At 46.5% G+C, this 24,545-nt stretch overlaps 1 long non-coding RNA gene across 1 annotated transcript in view; it reads right to left on the bottom strand.

The window, feature by feature from the left end:
* Positions 1–7,722, bottom strand: part of LOC144683734 (uncharacterized) — a 28,409-nt gene extending 20,687 nt beyond the window's left edge. Inside the window, exons 1-2 of the long non-coding RNA XR_013577330.1 lie at positions 7,490–7,722; positions 6,558–6,674 (exon numbers count right to left, since the gene is read on the bottom strand). This is a non-coding gene — a long non-coding RNA (uncharacterized LOC144683734). The remainder of the gene's footprint in view (positions 1–6,557; positions 6,675–7,489) is intronic.
* Positions 7,723–24,545: the final 16,823 nt, after the last annotated feature.

Genomic DNA, 24,545 nt, shown 5'->3' with positions numbered 1-24,545 from the left:
GCAGAAGGGGGAGCTGGAGTGAGATAGAGCTGCCTCGCACCATTCTCGTGTTGACACTGTTGGAGGCCAACTATGGCATCAGTGATGGAGTTGAGCCCGTGAAACAGTGCAGGACCAATGTCCTGGACCATGGTGTCTATGGTGGCTGCCATCCTGCCAAATGTTCACCTCGGTATGATGGCATGACGGCGCGGATGCCTCGGACTTAAAGTGGACGGACTCCTCTATTGTCCCTGGCTATCTGAGGAGTGCACCAGACATCCCTTCCTGATGCTCCCATGAATGTCTTTGTAGCTCCAACAGCTGATTGAGGTCTGAGTCCAGAGGCTTCTCATCTGACTTGGACTCAGCAGATTCCTTAGCTCCAGCAATCCTCCAGTTGTTGGCAAACAAGGATGTCCATGCCTCCACCGGCTGTGGAACAGACTATGTGCTGTGCTCACCAGATTGTGATCCCAAGACTGCTCTACATCTAGGACCCACCAAGGTGTGTGTCGCTGCACTGGTGGAGGGTGTGGGTGAGCGCCGTGATGGGTCTTCAATGGTGCTGCCCTCAGGGTCCTCATCTGAGGTGTTCCCAGCGCTGGAGTCTGGGTCAAGGTTGCCTGAGGGTGACGTGGAAGATGTGTCTAGGAGAGAAAGTGGAGATTATTAGTGCTTTGCAACCGCATTACACACAGAAATATGGACTCAGAGTAGCGTTGACAGAGGGATAATCTACTGCAGGATCCTCACGTGGATTCTTGCCACTGACTTCACCATCGCCACAGGAAATCTCCATGTCCTCTCCGGCCAGCTCCAATACGTGACTCTCGAACGGAGTGAGGACCTTGATGTCCGGCACTCCATCCCCGGTCTGGGACCTCTCCTATTGATTGTGTGTGATCTTGTCCTGCATAAAGACAGATGGAGAAAGTGTGAGCAAGGCACATGCCAGGCCAAATGAGAAGGATGCCAGACGTATGTGCGTGCTGGGTGGAGCCATGAACAGGATGAAGAGGCGATTTCCAGAGGAGATGAGGCTAGATGGAGATGTGAGGGTGTGCGTGAGAGAGTGAGTGGTGATATCCCTTGAGATGGCCATGAGTGAGATGCCAGTGTGATGGGCTTGTGAGTGGGTGAGTTGAGATTGATGAGATGGTTGACTTGCCCTAGCAGCACAGTTGAGACCATTCATCTGTTTTCTGCATTGGATGGCGGATCTCTTGTGTGCAGAGTTGGCACTGACCACCTCTGCCACCTCCTCCAAAGCCAGTGGTGAGACTGATGGGCCTCCTGCAGCCAGAGTGGGGGTAGAGGACATCACAGTGAGCCTCCACGGTGTCCAAAAGACATCTCAGGGATGTGTCACTAAAGCGGGGTGCTGCACTCCTCTTGACATTCAGGGCTATGTCTTCACTGGAGCAGTCCTGGGCTGCAAGCATTGAGAACTGTGCACACGGCTACAGTTTAAATATGGCACCTGGAATGAGGAAGTGGGGCGGGCAAATTGGATTCTAGCAAGACGGCGTGTTTCTTGTAACTGCATAACCTATGAGGCGGAAAGGGAACAATAGGGCATGAAAACCTGCCATTGCAGCGAGCGGATGTTTGTCACGCCCGTTACTGCACTTAGTACAATTCTGGAACAATTCAGGCTTTAGACTCATGGAATCATTTACAGCAAAGAAGGAGGCCATTTGGCCCATCAAGTCTCTGCCAGCTCTACATGGAGCAATCCAGTCAGTCCCATTCCCCCTGTAGTCCTGCATGTTTATTTCCTGCAGGTACCCATCCAATTTCCTTCTGAAAGCATTGATCGTCTCCACTTCCATCAACCTCATGAGCAGCTTATCACCAGTTGTTGCCCTGTTGATGTATGTTGCCTTGAGACGTGTCACTTTCAGATACAATGCCTTTGGAAGGAATGATGTGACAGTTACATGGCAGATAGAATACTGTTAATTTATGTATAGAACGCTGGCTCTGACATCTTATTTCAATCACGAATACAGATGAAAGCTGAGTCATCAACCAACAGCTCATTGGGTCCACTCAATGGCAAAGGCCTGGAAGAGATCAGAGGAAGATGTGTCTAGCTCTGCTTCTGCAGACACACAGGTAAATGACTGCCTGTGCCTTCATTTTCTTCACTTATCTCTTCAAGGTACTCACTTATGTTGGGGTCGAGTTCGTAAGGTACCGGCTGTCTCCTCCCAAGAGGCAATTCATTATATCTGAACCAAAACTGAGTGTTCCCAGGTTTGCATACCATGGGTGAACATCACAGCCAAACTTGATCATGATCTGATATCCACACAAGTGCACCATGCTACAGGGGTCACTGGATAGACAATCTGGAGTGGGAGCCCCTGCCAGAGTTTCCAAACCCAACCCAAAGACACTGTAGCTCATTGCAGTATTTCCATTCCTGCCCAGGCTGAGTTCAGTGAGTTCAGCACCAACCAAGGAGCAAAGAAAAAACCATTCTGACCTCAGTCCCACACCACAATGTACATTTAGCCACAGACACACAGAGGTGTGAATGTGAAAGTTGCGTTATATTTCTGGAGGTAAGGAGGGAGCGGGGCCACGAACTGATTGGTACACACATCTATCTATGGTAAATATATTAAAAGGTTTACAGTTAGCACAATTCCTGAGCTTACAGAAAGGTTACTTTACACTATTCTGTCACACTTGGCTGAACATACGAACGTACGAATTAGAAGCAGGAGTAGGCCATTCAGCCCCTCAAGTCTGCTCCGCCATTCAATAGGATCATGGCTGATCTGATTGTGGCCTCAACTCCACATTTCGCCTACCCCTGATAAACATTGACCCCCTTGTTAGTCAAGAATCTTACCCACCTCTGCCTTAAAAATATTCAATGACCCTGCCTCCACCACTCTCAAAGAAAAAGTTCCAAAGACTTATGACCCTTTGAGAGAAAAAAATTCTCCTCATCTCCATCTTAAATGGGAGACCCCTTATTTTAAAACTGCGTCCCCAAATTCTAGTCTCTCCCACAAAGGGAAACATCCTTTCAGCATCCACTCTGTCAAGTCCTCTCAGGATCTTATATTTTTCAATAAGATCAGCTCTCAATCTTCTAAACTCCAATGGATACAGACCCAGCCTGCCCAACCTTTATAACCCCCCACCGCCCCCACAACCATCCCAGGTATCAATCATATGAACCCTCTCTGAACTGCTTCACATGCTGACATATCTGCATTAAATTTACTATTTCAGTTTTTAGCACTCTCACTTCTGAGTAAGGATTCAAATCTTACTCTGGAAATTGAGCATCTGATCCTGACTATCCAACAACACTAAGGGAGTGCTGTACCATTGGATGATCTGTTCTTCCAGCTGATATAATTACAAGTAACCATAAAGCTGTTGGAATATTGTAAAAACTGATTCACTAATGTCCTTTAGGGAAGGAAACCTGCTGTCCATATCCAGTATGGCCACCATGTGACTTCAGTCCCATACCAACATTTACTGCCCCCTGAAGCAAGCTGTTCAGTTGTACAGGAAACCAATGATGAACAATAAATGCTGGCCTTTCAAAGCCCATATTCCAAATATTATTCATCCATCCGATGAAAGAGCACTGTTCTCACTCCGTAGGGAGATGCGTCACATGTCAGCACCAAATCTTTCGTCTGGCTGTAATGGACTAATAGATTGGACGAGTGCAAAATTGTTTCACCTTTATGAAAGCTTCTTTCTGGAGCGCTTCCAAAGACCAACATTGGTTTTTTTTGAGTAGAGAATGCAGGGGGGCCAAATTGGGTAAGAACCGCCCATAATAGTTGATCATTCTTAGGAATGATTTGAGTTCTGAGGTGTTCTTTGGTGCAGGTGCCTCTCTTATGGCTCACTTTCTCCTCAACCAGGTGGAGGCCCTGTGAATCTACCCGGTGACCCAAATAGATTACCTCCTTTCGCTTGGAATGTGCACTTTTTTTTTTAAATGCACTCCAGCTTGCAAGAAACCTTCTTCTAAGTTTACCAAATGCCTTTTTTCAGTGAATCCTGTCACCAATACAGCATCTAAATAGACTACAACCTGTGGCAGTCCCTGCAGTAAACCTTCCATTGTTCGCTGAAAGATGGCAAAAGCGGAGGCTGAGAGGCAGTCGTGTATGTTGGTACAACCCTTTGTGGGTCTTAATTGTAACAAATTCCTGGGAGGCATCATCTAACTCTAGTTGTTCATAAGTATGACTCATGTCAAACTTTGTGTATGATTTTCCCCCTGCCAGCTTGGCATACAGGTCTTTGATTTTTGGAATGGTGTGCCTGTCTAGCTTAGCTACTTTATTAACCGTCAATTTGTAGTCTCCACAAATTCCGACGCTTTGGTCAGGTTTAAGGATGGGAGCTATGGGTGTTGCCCACTCTGAGAACTAAACAGGTTGTATAATGCCCAGTTTCTCTAGTCTGTTCAGTTCAGTGTCAACTTTTTCTCGCAGGGCGTATGGTACCGGTCTCACCTTCATGAAGCAAGCAGATGGTTCCAGATCCACATGGATTTTCCCTAATTCGTTCTTGAAGATGGTGGCATGCTTTCAAAATGGCTCTGGTAGCCCGCTTGCTCGTAACTGGAAAATTTCAGCCCATTCTAACTTAATCTCCTTTAACCAAATTCACCCCAGGGGGCTTGGCCCTTCACCTGCTACCCCCATCAAGAGTAGCTTTGCCGATTGGCTTCCATAATGGACAATTACTCTGCTTATGCCTTTTACTTGAATGTCTTCGCCCATATGTTTTGAGTTGGCGGCTGTTTCTTCTAAGCTCAATTGATATTCAGCATTAATCAAATATCTGAAAGTATGTTCCCCAATTCTGTAGTGGAAGCTCCCGTGTCTACTTAAATTCTAACAGGTTTGCCATTTACTTTCACTGTGACAAATATTGATTCTGTCTTTCCGACTTTCAGATTAAACAATGAGTTTGCTGTTTCAGGCTCTTTTACATTGTAGGTTACATTGGTTTGCTTCTTTTGTTTACAAGCCTGCTTGAATCTTTCCTTTCATTGCCTCATCATATGTCCATTTCTATGACAATGGTAACATTCAATTTTTTAAACTGCTACTCGCCAAAAGACTGATTGTTTCTACCTCTATTAAAATTATTTTTCGATTTTGTTGCTAAGTTATTTTTTTTATTCTTCAGCTAACGGGGGCTGTTTCCCGCTATTCGGCAGAGTCTTGCATTTTTGCACCCCTTTCGGCTGGGGTCTCCCATCCGATGTGGAGGATGGCACAATTTTGTGCACACTGTGGCCAGAATTTTGACCTTGACGGGCGGGCGGGCCCCACCAGCTCAGCGGTGGGCAGGCAGCCGAATTCCGTTGCCGAAACGGGGCCGGCCGCCATTTTACATGCACTATGCGTTTCCTGTGCAGGGGGTGGAGGGATTCCCCATCTGTCAAAGTGCGCTCTTTCGCACATGCGCCCGAAAGAGCGCACTGCTCCCTGAGACTAAGTGCTGTCTCAGGGATAGTGCTGAATGTTTAAAAAACTTTAAAAATAGAGCAAGAAAAACATTATTAACATGTACTCCTCATGTGACATTGTCACACGAGATGGGACATGTTAATAAATATGAGTGGAACTTTAATAAACTTTTTAAAAACTGAGATGAAACCTCATCCTGCCAGTGGATGAGGTTTTATCTTTTATCAGAAGCCCGCTGGGGCTCCTGGCCTGCCTGTCAGCCTTAAGGTTGGATGGGCAGGTCTTTCAATGAGCTTAATGATCCTGCCAATGGCCTGAATTTTTTTCTACTTAGTTCTGTTGAAGGGTCATGAGGACTCGAAACGTCAACTTTGCTCTTCTCCGTCGATGCTGCCAGACCTGCTGAGTTTTTCCAGGTATTTCTGTTTTTGTTTTTCCTAAAAATTTAAATGGACCGGGATGACATCGGAGGTTCCTCCCAACGTCATCCCGCGTTATTTTCCCATCGGCAAGCGGGCCCCGCCCCCAAATCACCGACGGGAAAATTATGGCCTGTATTGCTTTTTAATCTCTTACTGCACCTTCCATGGCCACCACTATCTCCAGCACCTTCTTGAAATCCAGATTCACTTTGGACAATAATCTTTTATGAATAGAGTCCTCATTCACACCCCACACTAAACAATCTCTGAGCATGTCATTCAGAGTCGTACCAAACTCTCAATGTTCTGTGAGCTGCTTCAAATTTGCCACGCAACATGTAATTGTCTCACCTGGGGCTCTATTTCGCAAATTAAACCTGAACCTCTGCATCGTGACTGAGGGCTTTGGTTGAAAATGGCCCTTCATGAGGTCCACCAATTCACCAAAATATTTTGAATCTGGGGCACTGGGTACTGACAAACTTCGAATCAGACTAGGTTTTGCTCCCACAAGTACTCGAGGATTGCTCGCCTCTTCTCTTCCCTCACTTGAATAAAGAATGTAAGGCATTCTATGTAATGAGACCAATCGCCTTTGGCTGGTTCAAAAGGATCAAGTCTCCCAAATTGTGGCATTTTGAGAGGGATAACTTCTTCAGTTCTAGCAGAGCTTGCTACTTACAATCGCTGGATGAGGTACAGTGCCAACTTCATTCCAACTTGATTTATTCCATTCAATTGTGTTTTATCCTCATCGCCAGTTTTTGTAATGGTGGCCGAGTTGAGTGATAGAGTTGATCTGCAGAAATTTCTTGGATGGAAACATTACAATGTACTCAGCAGCAACTACATGTGTGCTTTCAACTCCAACTCTATCTCGACCCTAACTGCTGAGGTAGCCCGCGCAACTCTCCTATTGGTTACTACAGGTCGTGTGATCTTCCTTAACAGGTATTATTCATTAAAGGTATATTGCACACCAAACAAAACAATAATTACTACACAGGACATCATTGCAGGAGTTCCTCAGGGTAGGCACAAACAACTTCAGCTGCTTGCTCAATGACCTTCCTTCCATCATAAGGTCAGAAGTGGGGATGTTCACCGATGATTGCACAATGTTCAGCACCATTTGCGACTCCTCAGATACTGAAGCAGTCCATGTCCAAATGCAGAAAGACCTGGGCTAACAAGTGGCAAGTAACATTCGTGCCACACAAGTGCCAGGCAACGATCATCTCCAACAAGAGAGAATCTAACCATTACCCCTTCATCACTGAATCCCTCACTATCAACATCCTAGGGGTTACCACTGACCAGAAACTGACTGGACTAGCCATATAAATACTGTGGCTGCAAGAGCAGGTCAGAGATTAGGAATCCTGCAGTGAGTAACTCATCTCCTGACTCCCCAGAGCCTGTCCACCATCTACAAGTCAGGAGTGTGGTGGAATACTCTTCACTTGCCTGGATGAGTCAGCTCCAACAACACACAAGAAGTTTGACACCATCCAAGACAAAGCAGCCCACTTGATAGGCACCTCTCCCACAAACCTTCACTCCACCACCTGGCAGCAGTGTGTACCATCCATAACATGCACTGCAGAAACTCACCAAGGCTGCTTAGGCAGCACCTTCTAAACCCACGACCATTACCATCTAGAAGGACAAGGGCAGCAGATAGATGGGAACATCTCCACCTGAAAGTTCCCCTCCAAGCCACTCACCATCCTGACTTGGAAATATATCGCTGTTCCTTCACTATCACTGGGTCAAAATCCTGGAACTCCCTCCCTAACAACACTGTGGGTGTAACTACACCACAGGGACTGCAGTGGTTCAAGAAGGCAGCTCACCACCACCTTCTCAAAGGCAATTAGGGATGGACAATAAATGCTGGCCTAGCCAACGACACCCACATCCCTAAATGAATTTTAAAATCCTACATGGTAAAAGGCAATTCTTTATTCTAATTACATATTTTACATTAGAATACCTTATTGCAAATATCCCTGGCCCTTAGTGAAGAATGCCTGCCAGACTGTCTAGACAAAAGAAGACTACACCCAATATTACAAAACTGAATCACAGAAACATGGAATTCTGTGGTTATTGGAGTTGCATTCTGCAGGAGTTTGCACTATGTGGTGGAGCTATCAGCTGTGACTTGATGGCACTGCCACAGTCATCCCATAGCTCCTTATTCAAGCATTTCAGACAGAACAGATTGAGGTAGAATGAAAAAGATACGCTGAACCTGGAAAACTGGCAAGGACACATTTACTAATGTCATGAGCGTTAATATATAGGGAGAGATTCTGGATAGATACTGCGAACATTCAACAAAACCAAGCACCCTCAGAAAGCTGACTATGCTACAATACTATGTTAATTGACTTCCTGCTGCCCCCTTCTTTTAAAAAAATGTAGTAATTGAGAAACTCTTATTAGCTATGCATCAGTAATTTTCCACAGCCACTTTAACATAGTTTCTCATGAGATATCTCCATAATCACGCCATAAAAGTTCTTGACAGCAGTGACCTTCACAACCACAGGTAATGCAACTGGAATCACAGAAAATGACTAGGACTATGAAAAACTGATGACATATCTCTGAGAGCATCTGTGCTGAGGTAAAAGCAACACAGACTTGCTCTTAGGTTAAAAGGATATGACTCTTCATTTTGTCTTCTCTTTCTGTTACCTCTCTGGTGTGACTTAAATAAAATTACCAGTGACACAAAAGATTATCCTTGTTCTGTAACATGACTCTATGAAAGACTATTCCACCACCTTTTGAATCTATATCAAATATGTATTTTGTATAATCACTTTTATTTTGAGAAAAAATACACTCAATGACTATAAACAAATGGAACATACGAACATACAAATTAGGAGCAGGAGTAGGCTATTCAGCCCCTTCGAACCCATTTAATAAGATCATGGCTGATCTGATTGTGGCCTCAACCCCCGCCTACTTCCGATACCCTTTGACTCGCTTCTTAGTCAAGAATTTATCTACATCTGCTTTAAAAATATTCAATGGTCCTGCCTCCATTCTCTGGGGCAGAGAGTTCCAAAGACTCCCAACACTCTGAGAGAAAAAAATTCTCCTCATCTCTGTCTTTGATGGCAGACCCCTTATTTTTAAACAGTGTCCCTAGTTCTAGTCTTTCCCATAAGGGGAAACATCAAGATAAAATTCTTGAACATTAATGTATTATTGTGACCGCATATGTATCTTGATGCATTATGAAGATGTTTCTTTTACTATTAACTTTCTGTATTAACCAAAAAAGTATACAGTAATTAAACCACACAAGGGTGTTTGGCAGGATATAACTTTAAAACTGTTTGGTAAAAGAAGTATTCTGCCTGCAATATAGTTTTTAAAAATGTGTAATTGCTGACACAGAAGTACAGCCACACTAACAAGTCAGCCAGGCTGTGGTCAAGATATAAGGAACTGTTTCTACTCACAGCAGGTTCCTCAGAACCTTTAGTCTGAGATTGGACCAAAGTAGGAGATAATGGGCCTGAAAGCAGACAAGGAATGTAAGATAGCAGGCCTATAACTGCTGCCTTCAGCCTTGGAAGAAACAATGACAAGATGGGGAATAATCCTTTCTCAGTGCTGTAGGCTGATGATTACTTAACCAAAGGGTTATGACATCTCAAAGACCACTCAAACACTGTCACACCACCTACTCCACACCTACTTTGCCCTGAAAGGTTGAAGATATGAGGTGGGCTAAATTTTCTTCCTTTATCTAGAAAACAATCAATGCCTCATTGACCATTCCATCATTTGAAAAGGGAAACAGCTATGTCAATATCACCCTCTATAGCTGCCCTCAAAAGTAGCAAAAAAGAGAGACCAGTTGCAGAGTTAGGCTGTAAAGCACCAGCAACCAGGTAGCAGTGATCACACAAGAAGAGGATCCAATCCAAGTAGAGGCAACATCAGTCAGGGTAGGGTGGTCAAGGAACAATGGATAGAAGATGTCCCAGGTGGGGTTGTCAACAAACAGAAGACTCTCCAGGCAGGGTGGGAGCCTTCTTTAAGACCCATACCAAGAGGTGGGCATGGAAACTACACAGCACAGCATAGATGATACAATTCTCATCCCGTGCAGTAATCTACTGCTGAGGCACATACTGGTACTGACCTTTATGTAAAATTTAATAAACTATCACTGCAACATATTGGAGTCATGCCAGTCATTGGAAAAGGGGGCAAAGACCTTGATCTGGGGCAGTTGCAAAGTCTTTTCTGCCATTAGGAATAAGCCCAGACATACTTTATGTCTTTGTTTAAATGGTAATGAAAAATGAAAGGTTGAATGATATCGAAATAACAATTCTACTAAAGTACTAAAACATATATTAACTTGGAGGACATGTGCCCATTAATTAGATGCTACACAGCCACCTAGCCCTCAAACATAAGGCCCACAATGCTTGCATGCTTCCAACAGGAAGTGCACAGGATGCTGCTTTATTAAAGGAGAACAAAAACAGAATTACCTGGAAAAACTCAGCAGGTCTGGCAGCATCGGCGGAGAAGAAATCAGTTAACGTTTCGAGCCTTCATGGCCCTTCGGCAGAACTGAAGCATAGTTAGAAGAAGGGAGAAATATAAATTGAAGATGATGGAGGGGTGGAGATTGGAAGCAAAATTAATAAATTTTTCCAGGTCCCGACGAAAAATTTATTAATTTTGCTTCCAATCTCCACCCCTCCATCATCTTCACATGGTCCATCTCTGACACTTCTCTTCCCTTCCTTGACCTCTCTGTCTCAATTTCTGATGATAGACTGTCCACCAATATAATTACAAGCCTACCGACTCCCACAGCTACCTCGACTACAGCTCCTCACACCCCGCTTCTTGTAAAGACTCCATCCCATTCTCTCAGTTCCTTCGCCTCCGTTCTGATGATGCTACCTTCAAAAACGGTTCCTCTGACATGTCCTCCTTCTTCCTTAACCGAGCTTTTCCATCCACGGTCGTTGACAGGGCCCTCAACCGTGTCCAGCCCATATCCCGCGCATCCTCCCTCACGCCTTCTCCTCCTTCCCAGAAACATGATAGGGTCCCCCTTGTCCTCACTTATCACCCCACCAGCCTCCGCATTCAAAGGATCATCCTCCGCCATTTCCGCCAACTCCAGCATGATGCCACCACCAAACACATCTTCCCTTCACCCCCCCTGGCGGCATTCCGTAGGGATCGTTCCCTCCGGGACACCCTGGTCCACTCCTCCATCACCCCCTACTCCTCAACCCCCACTTATGGCACCTCCCCATGCCCACGCAGAAGATGCAACACCTGCCCCTTCACTTCCTCTCTCCTCACCGTCCAAGGGCCCAAACACTCCTTTCAAGTGAAGCAGCATTTCACTTGCATTTCCCCTAACTTAGTCTACTGCATTCGTTGCTCCCAATGCGGTCTTCTCTACATTGGAGAGACCAAACGCAAACTGGGCGACCATTTTGCGGAACACCTGCGGTCTGTCTGCAAGAAAGACCCAAACCTCCCTGTCGCTTGCCATTTTAACACTCCACCCTGTTCTCTTGCCCACATGTCTGTCCTTGGCTTGCTGCATTGTTCCAGTGAAGCCCAACGCAAACTGGAGGAACAGCACCTCATCTTCCAACTAGGCACTTTACAGCCTTCCGGGCTGAATATTGAATTCAACAACTTTAGATCTTAAACTCCCCATCCCCACCCCGTTTCTTCACCCCCCCCCCCCGCTTTTTCTTCAATAATTTATATAGATTCTTCTTTCCCCACCCATTATTTTTAAATCTAAACTAAAACCTTGTTAGTCTTTCCACCCCACCCCCACTAGAGCTGTACTTTGAATATCCTGTCTTCCATTCTTAATTAGCACTTTTCTCAGACAAATATCACCACCTTCAACACCTCTTTGACCCTTTTGTCTGTGACATCTTTTGATTATCTGCTCATCTCCACAATCACCACACCCTCAATGTGTCTCTCCCCCCCCACCCACCTTAAACCAATTTATATTTCTCCCTTCTAACTATGCTTCAGTTCTGCCGAAGGGCCATGAAGGCTCGAAACGTTAACTGATTTCTTCTCCGCCGATGCTGCCAGACCTGCTGAGTTTTTCCAGGTAATTCTGTTTTTGTTTTGGATTTCCAGCATCCGCAGTAGCTTTTAGCTTTTTGTTTTTATCTTTATTAAAGGAGCTTGCCTGTGCGCACTTAACACCTCTGGGAGCAGGTGGATCATGACGTGAAACAGTGTGCAATGCTGATTTGATGCCAGTTCTGCCATTTCCATCTCTATACTCTAGCCAATGCTTTGTCTTATCCTCAAATAGCAGAACACGACATTCAATGAAATAATGTAACCCTCAGCAGCGTTGTTTAAAGGGATCATGAACTGCTTGCAAGTTAGTTGCTGGATTATTTATTTTGGCTTTTGGAGCAATTTTATGTGCTTATGGATTTTTCTGTATTGCCTAAAGTTCCAATAACCTACAGGGAGTGGTTTGCCTGCTGTTGGAGTAAGTTGTTGTTCATTTAACAGCTTGTGTTGAAACAGGCTGCTTCCAGACAGGAATGGTCTATTAGACACTCCTATTGGAATTGAGCGTGATTGGCAGAATGAAAAGAGTCCACACAGTGCAGGACAAACTACTAGAAGAGGGAGGAAGCAGAGAGGCAGAAGGGCTGTCAACAGAAGGTTATATCCGTCGAGGGTCTTTAGGGAGCAAAAGGTAGAAATCCATTCATGTAACCAAACAGGACCTGCAGGTAGTGACCGTCACCACGGCCTGTCCTTAGGGAATCAACGTATTCCACATAGAGCCACTAGAAATGGTATTAAGCAATCACATCTCACCCTTTAATTCTCTTATCTCAACTTCAGTGAGGATTAATGTATGAGACATCTTCAGGAAAGAGGTCTTGACTGAAATCTACCAGATGCTGCAGCCACAACTCAGAGTTCAAAGCCTGTGGCTGACAAGGTGACCATGGCTTTCATTTGCATGGCTCCATTCATGCTGCTGCTGAAGTTTAAGGCAGTTTGGAGTGCAGTGCTGTATAAAGGAGGCAATTGAATTTCTCCATACACTGAGGGCTGAATTATATGGGGAGCCTGCCAGCGGAAGAACAGCTGTCCCACAGTCATTTAGCAGCCAGTTGGCTGTAAAAAATCTGGAGGTGGGATTTCTACCCCTCAGGGCTAGAAAGTCCAGCATCAAAGAGCTGCCAGCCAATCAAAGGCCAGCAGTTCATGATGTACCAGTAGCACCAATGGAAGTGTGGGAGTTGTGGCCACTGCCAGTACTGCACTCGGGTGATGAGGAGGTGAGCTGCGATGGATCGGCACTTTGTAAATATTCGGAAGTGGGCTAGGGATCAGCAAGGAAGGGGGGGCCAGAGCTTGAAAGACCATGGGGAAGGGCAACCTGGGCAGAGGGGAGGGTGGTTTCACTTGGAGGGGGCCTCCAATGGGCCCATGGGACCAATTAGGGAGAGATCCACCGCCCACCTTCAACCCACACATGAAAACATGCCAGGCTAACTGCCTGGCGTGGCCCTCTCCCACCACTGCAACTGGTTAAATGCCAGCAGTGACAGGATGAAGTCCTTAAGTGGGCATCAATTGCCTTAATTGGCCCACTGGCAGACCACCGAGACCAACCCTGATGCTGGTATAATTGCAGTGGGGGGCTGGGGTGGGTGGATTGGGGGCAGGCAAACCACCCTCTGCATTTAATGTGTCCCTCAAGCCTTCAAACCTGTGAGTGGGGGAGTTTTAAATCCAGCCCAGAGAATCAGTTTAATCTCATTCTCACTTTCCAGTAATAAGCAGGTGAAACAAGCCCAAGAGTTTGTGCCGATTGCAGACTTCCCCATGTTGCAGTGTGCTATTGCCTTGGTTGTGTCTCATGTGAACTCAGATATTTTCATGAATCAAAAGGGATTTCACTCCATCAGTATGCCACAGGTGTGTGAGCACAGGCGGCATGTCATGCAGACAAATTCTCGTTATACTGGCAGCAGTCACAATTTCGTCATTCTGCAGCAGTCATCTATGCTACAGTATTTGGCCCACCATGGCGAGTCAAAGGCTGGTCACTAGGTGACAAGGATTATTCACTCATGACATGCCTGATGACTCTGGACCAATTCATGCACTTGTATACAGCAGACATACAATGTCACTGGACTAGTGAAATAGAGGCCCAGGTGGCATATGGGTTCAAATCCCATCATGGCATCTGGTGGAATTTAAATTCAATCAATAAAATCTGGAATTGAAAACTAGGCTCAATAATGGTGACCATGAAACTATCAATTGCTGTAAAAAAAAACCCCACATGGTTCATTAATCCCTTTAGGGAATCTTTACCTGGTCTGGCTTACATATGACTCCAGATTCACAGTAATGCGGTTGACTCTTAACTGTGTTTTATGGTCTAGAAAGCCACTCAGTAAAAGGGCAATTAGGGGTGGGCCAAAAATACTGGCCTTGCTAGCAATGCCCATATCCCATGAAGGAATTAAATAAAGATTTGTGGTAGAATGCAGCATGTTGCACAAACTGGCCATTATGAGTGAACAATCCTTGCCGCCACCAATCAGGCAAGAAGCTGAGGAGGAGGAGTAAGTGCAAAAGGAACTGGAGGAAGAGAAAGGACAGCCCTTTCTACCCAGACTCTGTGTGATCACATTATTCATGAGTAATCACAGTAAACTCAACCACATCTCCCCATTCACCAACAATTCCATACTCCTTATCTTTCCTCAATCACTGAACACATTGTCCATTTTCTGATTGTACAAAAATAAAAACCACCACATTCCAATCCAATTTTATATATTCACTCATTACATAACAAACACAAACATAAGTTTCAGATCTATGACCTTACATCAAATGAAGTGAAATGTTAGCCCTGTTTCTCGCTCCACACTGCCAGACTGAGTTTTTCCAGCATTTCTGTTTTTCTTTCAAATTTCCATCACCTGCAGTATTTTGAATGTATATTTCCTTAGTTCTTGTCTTCCATGTGCCTATTGTCATGATCAGAAGACATGAAAGAAAACATACATATAAATCTACGTCACCCTGGCTACTTTATAAAATTATTTTTCTTGGGTTGTTTTCGTTGGAGCAGAGAAGACTGAGGGGTGACCCGATCGAGGTGTACAAGATTATGAGGGGCTTGGACAGGGTGGATAGGGAGCAGCTGTTCCCCTTAGTTGAAGGGTCATTCACGAGGGGATACAAGTTCAAGGTGAGGGGCAGGAGGTTAAGGGGGGATGTGAGGAAAAACCTTTTTACCCAGAGGGTGGTGACGGCCTGGAATGCACTGCCTGGGAAGGTGGTGGGCCAAGCGCTGGTAAATGGGATTAGGTAGGTAGGTCAGGTGTTTCTCACATGTCGGTGCAGACTCGATGAGCTGAAGGGCCTCATCTGCACTGTGATTCTGTGAAGATGGCAACTGGGGAGGTAGGTGTAAGGGAAGAAGTGCGGAGAAGGGAGGGAGTGCAGAGAGTGGAGGGTGTCTGGGGGAGGAAGGGACGCAGAGAGGGGAGGGAGTAAGGGTGGAGGAAGAAGTAAGAGTGGAGAAAGGAGTCAGGAAGGGGGGGGAGGAGTAAAGCTGGAGGAAGGAAGTGAAACTGGAGGAAGAGGTAAGGCTGGAGGAAGTAGCTGGGAGGGGGGAGGGGTGATAGAAGAGATAAGGCTGTAGGAAGGGGGAGGGACTAAGTGGGGCAAGGGGGAGTCTGGGGGTGGGTGGAAGGACGGGGTGGCGGTGGGGTTCTGGGGGGAAAGAAGTTGCCGGGAGAAGGGATTCTAGGGGAGGAAGGGGTGCAAAGGGAGAAGGGTCAGATGCACAACTGAAAGTGAACCCCAGCAGGCAGCATTGAATCTGCTCAGGACATTGAGATGAGCGTGAAACATGAAGGATTTGCATGCATGGGAGAGTGATCGCACGAGGCTCCAAAAGGCCCTGCCACACACACACACTTTTCCCCCCAGAATCACCCGTGGGTTGCTGCTCCCTCTGCAGTGACAGAGGATGAGATTGAGGGGGTCACAGGCAATGGGGACTTGGAGGGAGAGGACAGCCTCTGAGATTACTGATTGGATGACCCAGAGGTGTCCTGTGTCTCTCCTCCTCCCTCAGATGACCGAGGGCCCCGGCCTGACTCCTTGAGGGGAAGGAGCACTTGGAGGGACGTTGAGGTTCCCCATTGCTGTAGGGTTATAAATAGAGGATTGGACCTCTCCAAATCTGAAGGGTTGGGGAAAAGGGGGAAATTAAAAATCAAAAACACCTTTCTGTTTACGGATGGTAGTATTTTAAATTTAACCCCCTCCTGTCCATAACACTGTCCTAGCCTTTCTATAAGATGCTTCCCTTATGTCTGCAGCATGGCTGGTGGAAGGCTGATGACCTTCAATTCATTTCATTTGGATGGCAGCCTCAAGCAGCTGTGGACCTAGAAGGCCTGGCTTCAGGCTGTTCCATCTCAGTCTGGGCTGCAGCAGTCTGGGAATGGCTGGCTGTCTGACAGACACCTCAGCAATCTTGATGAGGTGATTGGTTGACTGCTGTGACACTCTGGAAGCTCCTTCAAGAGTGATATCAGAAGCATGATGGGTGCAGACTCTGCTTCCAATGCAGCACTCAGATGCCAGGTATCTCCTGTTTGTATTATAATGCTAACTGTGGTATCAACCATCAGATGCTGCACCATGGTGATTTTCAAGGATGTGCTAATGGAGGTAGAAAATATGAGCTCCAAGGTTTGCACAAAGCCCTGTCTCAAGTTGATGCTAGATTCCTCCGTGCACCTTGACAGTGCATGTAGGTTTTCCCGCAGGCTTCTCAATGCACCAAGCATTTGATTAATTACACCTATCAACCTTCTTCTCATTTTGATAGCAGCAGTAGTGCCTAATCTTGCCTCCTGGTGAGCTGACAGATACAGATTCCTTTTTCCCCACCCTAGTTCCTTTGCACTTTACCCAATGTCTCACCACCTGAAGTTTCATCCTTGATCACAGCCTCTGAATTGGGAACAGCTTCAGTCTCTTAGGCTGAAGCTTTGAGTGTTAAGATCAAATGACTGTGTTCATCTTCACTGTCATCCTTTTCCCCCAGTGACAGGGAAGGTTCAATTCTTGATTATCTAAAACGACAAAGAGACAATGGTTGGGTTGTGATTGCGGGAGAGAAGTGTATACTTCTGCCATCTCCAGTTTGTCATTCAGAAGCAATTGTGGGATAAGGAAGAAGAGGAATGAGAGAAGGAGGATGAAGTTTGTAGATGCTCGCAGTATCAATCCCTAAAGCTCTGTCAGTGGCCATGATCTCAACTATGTCCATTCCCATCTTGGCCAGCACTGTCTCCTTCATGAGGGTAAAACATGAAAGTGCATTTGTCCTCCTTCAGTTAGTTCCTGCTACTTCATTTTATTCATCACCTTATGCTGCAAGAGAAAGGAATTGTGCATCGTAATGAGCTGGCATGGGTTAATTATGTTCCACATTCCCAACGCCTTTTTTCAGGGTTTAGGCAATTTAGGCCTCATGACTCCATTCAGAGAGTTTTATTTCTGAAAGCTGATAATATTGACCAGGTGTATGATGGATGTGGCGGTAAGCTATTGTATTGAAGTAAACTGGAGTTTGCTCAAGGTTTAGCACAAAACCATCTTATTTCATATTATCTTATTCAAAGGAATGACATTTGGTCATCCAATTCATTTTCTGGCTTTCAACCAACAACAAGCAGTTAATTTACTCACCTATATGAGAAGCAATGTCATTCCTAACTATTATTGCTATTTAGTGTACTCTTCTGCTTCCATTCCAACTGTTAGCTCCATGCCAGTTCTTATGGCCTACACCAACTTCTGCCCACCCTTCTTTATCTCACTCCATATCCTTCTCTTCCTTTTTCCCTTCTGTGTTTATCTAGCTTCCTAGCAGAATGTAGAATGAGATGCTAAGTTAGAAGAATTAAATGTCTCTATAATGAATTGGTCATCCACAGAGGTCAAAAAAGTGATCTGCAGAGATAAATGGCACCATCTGACTTACTGAACACTCATAAGACTACAGATGTTCTCAACAGTTACAGCACTGCATAATAAGAGGTTGTACATACTTGAGGACTGGGTGCAGAAAATGCTTTATTTATAATTCATTAGCGACAAAATCTTATGAGTTAGCCAGGTTACTCAGGCATAAAGTGCTTTTCATATCCCATTCTGAAGTATCCATTAATCTATCTTTAGTCTTTTGCATATTCCTGACAACCTTTAAATCTGATATGGAGAAAAGAGCAATTGTGTGCTTGCCTGTAAGATGGGGCAGAATTTTACATTCGGCATGTGGGGGCGGGCCCGACACGCCGGAACATAAAATGACGCGCGATGACGTTGAACGTGCGTCCCAAAGTCACCGCACACCACTGCAATATTTCAGTAGGTGGGCGCTATGAGGACGGAGGCGTGCCCACCATTAATTAACGGGCCTGTTAAGGCCCTTGAGGTACCAATTGAATTTGATTTTGCGCAGCCCGTGCGATTTTCAGGCCATCACACCAGTGCAACGGGCAGGTGGGTAGGTCACATTTTCAAAAACCTCAACCACGGGCAGGATAAGAATGAGTGGGCTTGCTAATGTGAGTTGTTAGAACTTTAGTTTATAAGTTGCTGCTGCTTGCTTGTGTGAACAGGACAATTTCATTTCACTTCAGAGCTGCTTTGACAGAAATAATAGTCTTCAGTTCAGGACTCCGGAGGAGCCATAACACTTGGAGCCTTCCAGGTATCAGACAGCCTTCCCTTACCCTGGGAATGGGGATTGTGGTCTCCACTGGAGGGACCTCCTCTGAGGAGGAAGAGAGGGGCAGAAGGGAGAGGGGGCCAGGTGTCCCTATGCAGCTTCCAGGGGAGGGACCTGTGGGAGGACAGGCGCAGGCACAAGGGGCGCAGGGCCAACAGGAAGTCCAAGGTGGAAGGGGCCACAGAAGATGTCACTATCCTGCTGCCAGGGTTTACAGGCAGCGATGCAGCTACCTCAATATGTCTGAGGTGCAGTGCCAAAGGAGGCTCCGTCTCTCAAGGGAGACAGTGACCTCCATCTGTCAGATGATCGGCCCTGAGATCAGCTCCAACTGTGTGGGTGGACACCCCATGCCAGTGGTGCTGAAGGTCACAGTGGCCCTCAACTTCTATGCTTCCGGCTCTTTCCAGGGGTCGGTGGGTGATCTTTGTGGAGTCTCCCAGTCAGCCGTCCACAGGTGACAGATGCTCTAGTCAGGCGTGCATTGACTTTCATTCACTACCGCAAGGACAAGGCCAACCAGGCAGAGCGAGCCAGAGGCTTTGCAGCGACTGCTGGCTTCCCCCGCATCCAGGGTGCAATAGACTGCACACATGTGGCCATCAAGGCACCAGCAGGTGAGCCCAGTGCCTTCGTCAACAGGAAGGGCTTCCACTCCATGAAGGTGCAGATAGTGTGTGACCATAGGATGCTGATTCTACAAGTCTGTGCAAGGTACCTAGGCAGCTCCCATGACGCCTACATCCTGAAACATTCCCAGGTGCCGGGTCTCTTCAGTGCTCCAGCCCAGCTTGATGGATGGCTGCTGGGTGACAAGGGCTATCCCCTCAGGAGGTGGCTCATGACATCTCTCCGTCATCCAAGAACAGAGGCTGAGCGGCAGTACAATAGGAGCCATGCCTCCACAAGGGCGGTGGTAAAGAGAACCATCGGTCTTCTCAAGATGCGCTTCCTCTCCCTGGACCGTTCAGGGGGCGCTCTAATCCCCCCAGATCGTGTGTCACTGATGGTGATTGCATGCTGCGCTCTCCACAATCTGGCGCTGGAAATGGGGACGCAATGGAGGAAGAAAATGTTGAATCAGCTGCTGTGGCAGCAGACGGTGAGTCCGGTAGTGAGTCCGAGGACGAGCATGCACAGGAGAACGCTGAAGGGATAGACGCCAACCTGCACAACCTCCAGGGAGGCAGGGACATAGGGAGGCTTTGATCCAATGTTCCTCAGCTAGCTTACCAAAGATGAACCACCACCAAATGCCAGGGCTGCAGGCTCCACACTCAATACCTGACAGGAACATTTGCTTGGTGAACAACATGCACTTTGTTCCATTTCAATAAAGCTCAATGATAAACAAGTCACTCATAACATCATGGGTTACCCTGCACCTGCAGAACTAATGAAACGCCCAGAGGCTTGTTGAACACAAACACATTTACTGGTGTGGTGTCTGGCATACATAAAGCAAATTAAATGGAAAGGTTTTCTCCATCACACCTACTTATAAATAACATAAAAGTAGGGCAAAAAAAACACCAGTGGTAAGCCCATGGTGTGCCTAAGGTGTTTTAAGTTTGCGTTTGTGGGTGCTACGTCTAGATGCTCCCCCCTCCCTGGCACCGGCATTGGAGACAGCCTGCTCACTCTGCTGTCCTATTGGCCTTGATGACCTTGGCGGGTGTCCTCTGGCCCATGGAGCCTGTTCTGGCCCCACCTGGGAGTGCTTGCCAGTGGCACGGCTGACATCTCCCCAATCACCGCAACCTCATCAGATGCCATGGTCACAGGCAGAGGGGCAGAGGAGCTGCTGCCCTCATCCGGAGCGCCCTAAGAAGAGCCCGCAGAGACATCAAGCAGCTCGTGCGCCAATGCCAGGTCACTTTGGACCTCCCTGCTCGCCATTGATGGATGGGCACCTAGCTGGAATACTGGATGCCCAATCCATCTCCCACACTGACCCTGACCACCTGAGGTAATTGCCGCTGTGAGGGCTTGCAGGTCCAAGCACATCCCCAGGAACCCCTGATTCAGCTACCGGAGCAGCCTCTCCATGGGAATCGCCACTCTCTCCATGGAGGAGGCGGTGCGCTCGGCAATGAGGGTTATTGCATTGCTCATGCTCCACATGGACTCCTCCACAACGGAGATCATGGCACGCATTCCCTCATGTATCTCCGCCAGATCCTCCAGCATCTGCTGCCTCAGGGACAACTCCAGAGACCCATCATCAGCCACCGACTGAGCATGTTCCTGGTCCCCAGCATTCCTCCGACTGCCGGCGCCCTGGGCACTCTCTGCTTCCGCCTGCATTTCAAGCGAGTGTAAAGTGGCCTCACCACTGTGTATCGAGATACTATCTAATGCCCACCGAGGTGCTGGTATCTGCGCTGGTGCCTGCCTGGCGGTGAGGGTGTGATGCTGGTGCGTTTCTATCATCTGTGTCCTCTGGGATGAGTGGCGGGCCTTCAGGTTCCTGACCCCGAGGGTCTCCTGGTGAGCCTGAAAGGAAGAACAAGGATATGTCATTAGTTGAAGTTATTACTGTGCATGCCTGACACCCGGATCAGGGTGCCCTCATCTTTCCATTATCAATGGGGATTCCATGTTGGAGGCTCACATCCATATAGGGACAAAAGTGGAATGGTTGCTACAACAGACATTCTGACCTCAGTGCACTGCAGTCTTACCTCCCTGTGGCACCCCAGCCTCACCGCGGCCAGTTGACCTGGGCGCATGGCGCCTCTCCAGCTCCAGGGCCTCCTGCTCGTATTTGGACAGGATTAGAAGGTGGGGCAGTCCCCTATCAGTCTGCAACCATTCAGCATTATTGTGGGATGTCTTCTCCTGAAAGGAGTGAGAAGCATTGATTAGTCCACCCTGTACCTGCATTGCCATTGCAGCCTGGCCAACCCCGCCTGAGGAACACTTCACAGGGCTCATCCGATTCATGACCCTGGAGTCACAAGACACTCATTCCAAGCAGCCAGGGCTCACCCCCTTGCCCAGATGCTGCCTCACTGACATTTGCCACTCACACTCTAAGAACTCTGAGGTCTGGGGGGGGTGGGGGCTGCACCTAACTACTGTGCCAAGTGACCCAATCCAACACGGTACTCACCCTTCCCGATCGCAGGAGTTAATTGAAGCGCTTGCGGCACTGCACCCATGTGCGCCTCACCACATCATGGGAACTGACCTGGATGCCACCTCCTCCCAGGCATTTTTGGTGAGGTAGTGGGGGGGGGCCTCCTCCTCCTGTCCCTGGGGACAAGGATTTCCCAGTGTGCTGCCACCTCTTCCAGGAGAGCAGCGAGGCACTCATCAGAGAACCTCGGGGCCGACTGCCCCGCTGAACTGCCCTCCCGCCTGCCCTGTTCTGCATGGCAACAGTACTCCAAGCCAATGGCAGCCTTCGCATGGCTGCCTGCACCGTTTTTGAATTGGCCACCGGGTCGCCATTGGACCTGGCGGACATTGAGCTCCTGCCCCTGCCCACCCCTTCACACTGATGCCGGAGACTCACATTATGCTGGGCGGGCCTTAATTGGCCTGCCCGCATAAAATGGCGGTGCAGACCCGATCACGGGCGGCGGTCGGGTTCCCAACCACGCCCGCCCTCTCCCACCAAGCCTGCCCAACACGGGAAAAATTCAGGCCATGATGTTATTTTGGGTAGTCAAATGATAGATAGGTTGTTTGCCGTTAAGGATATTGTCAAAGGGACAATATGAAGTGTAGAATGAAACTAATGCTAGTTCATGTTGGGGAGGGGAAGGTTTCATTGGGGAATGTTGTCCCAAATACATCAGTTTCATTCCTTGCTTTGAGCCACACCCAGGTGGTTTATTTCAACCCCCACCACTCCATTTTGCACTAGAGTTGCAAAAACTTTTCAATCACTGCTTTTTTTATTCATTCATGGGGTGTGGGCTTCACTGGCGGGCCAGCATTTAATGCCCAGCCCTAATTGCCCTTGAGAAGGTGGTGGTGAGCTGCCTTCTTGAACCACTGCAGTCCATGTAGTGTAGGTATGGTGTGAAGAGACTTTTTTTATTATTTGTTCATGGGATGTGAGCATCACTAGCTAAGCCAGCATTTATTGCCTAACTGCCCTTGTTCAGAGGGCAGTTAAGAGTCAACCACATTGCTGTGGGTCTGGAGTCACATGTAGACCAGACCAGGTAAGGACATTAGTGAAGCAGATGGGTTTTTACAACAATCAACAATGGTTTTGTGGTCATCATTAGACTTTTAATTCCAAATTTTTATCAAATTCAAATTTCACCATCTACCATGGTGAGATTCAAACCCAGGTCCCCAGAGAATTACCCCAGCTATCTGGAATACTAGTCCATTGACAATACCACTATGCCACTGCCTCCTCACATATCTTCCTGCACATTCTTTGAAATCCATTGCTGGTGTTCAGTGGGGCCCTAAAAATATAACTAAGGTCATTGGTCACCAATCAACAGCTTCCCAGCATGCAAGCAAACCAACAAGAGAGTGATCATCGCTGGTGATAAAAAAAAATTGAGCCTTGGGGAATATCCGGGTAGTCATGAGCACAAGATAATAAGGTTCAAGATTGGTTGTGCAAGACATAAGTAAGACAGACAAAAGTAATAGATAGGAAAAATCTAATTTTGAGGGGATGAGAATTGAACTAAGAAAGATAAACTAGAAAAAAATGACACATAACGCGATAGAATGTCAGTTCAACATTTTACAAGAAGACCAAGAGTTCAGGAGAAATAAATTCTGGTTAAAAAAAAGAACAGACTGGCCAATATAAAGCATCATGGATGAATAAAGAGATAAAGATAAGAGATAAAATTAAAACGAAACAAAAATGCATACAATAAGTATATAGTCAATAAAGGGGAGGATAACAAAAGGGAAAGTTTGAGAAAGAAGTCAAAATTAGGAAGGCAAAAAGAAACTACAAAATCAAGTTATCAAGCAACATAAAGAGAAATAGAGTTGTTAAACAAATGCATAAATAAAAAAGGAAAATCAATAAAGGAAAAAAATAGAGCCAAGAAGGGATGAACAACTACTGATAGTAAATTTGCAGAAATATTGAATAATTGAAACAAAAGCAAAATACTGCAGATACTGGAAATCTGAAATTAAAAATAGAAAACTGGAAGGTATCAGTAGAGTCAGTCAGCATCTATTGAGAAAGGAAGAGAGTTAATGGAATTGATATTAGCTTCCCTCCCTTTGCCTCATGATTGGGTGGGGACGCTTAAAATGTGAAATTCAGGGAACCTGACCCTTTACCTATCGTTATGGTAACCGATAGTCAGGTGTCAAAGTGTCCCGCTATGGAAAGGCAGGACACTTATTATGGTAATTAATTCAAGCTCCTATAATGCAATTGGGAGCCTGAATTGAAATTAATTTGAGTAGCTACAGCTTCCTGGGGTCAGGAAAGCCACCAGGGAAATAGAGATGAGATTATGTGGCATTTTATTGGGATGGTTAAAGGTCAAGGTGTCCAATGTTAGCAAACATTCACCATTGATAGTTAAATTCTCAGTTCCCTCTGTGGCAAGACTTCTTTATTTTTGTACTCCAAACCCTTTGCAATAAAGGCCAAAATGCCATTTGCCTTCCTAATTGCTTGCTATACCTGCATGCTAACTTTCTGCATTCCTTGTACCAGCACACCCAAATCTCTTTGAACATCAATTCTTATAAGTTTCTCACCTTTTAAAAAATATTCTTTTTTTTATTCTTACAACCAAAGTGAATAGCCTCACATTTCCCTATATTATATTCCATCGGCTACCTTGTTGTCCACTCACCTAA

The sequence above is a fragment of the Cetorhinus maximus genome, chromosome 1 (genome assembly GCF_964194155.1).
Source record: "Cetorhinus maximus chromosome 1, sCetMax3.hap1.1, whole genome shotgun sequence".
NCBI classification, from domain to species: Eukaryota; Metazoa; Chordata; class Chondrichthyes; order Lamniformes; family Cetorhinidae; genus Cetorhinus; species Cetorhinus maximus.
Note: the sequence above shows the minus strand (reverse complement) of the source record. Positions and strands in the feature narration are given on the sequence as shown.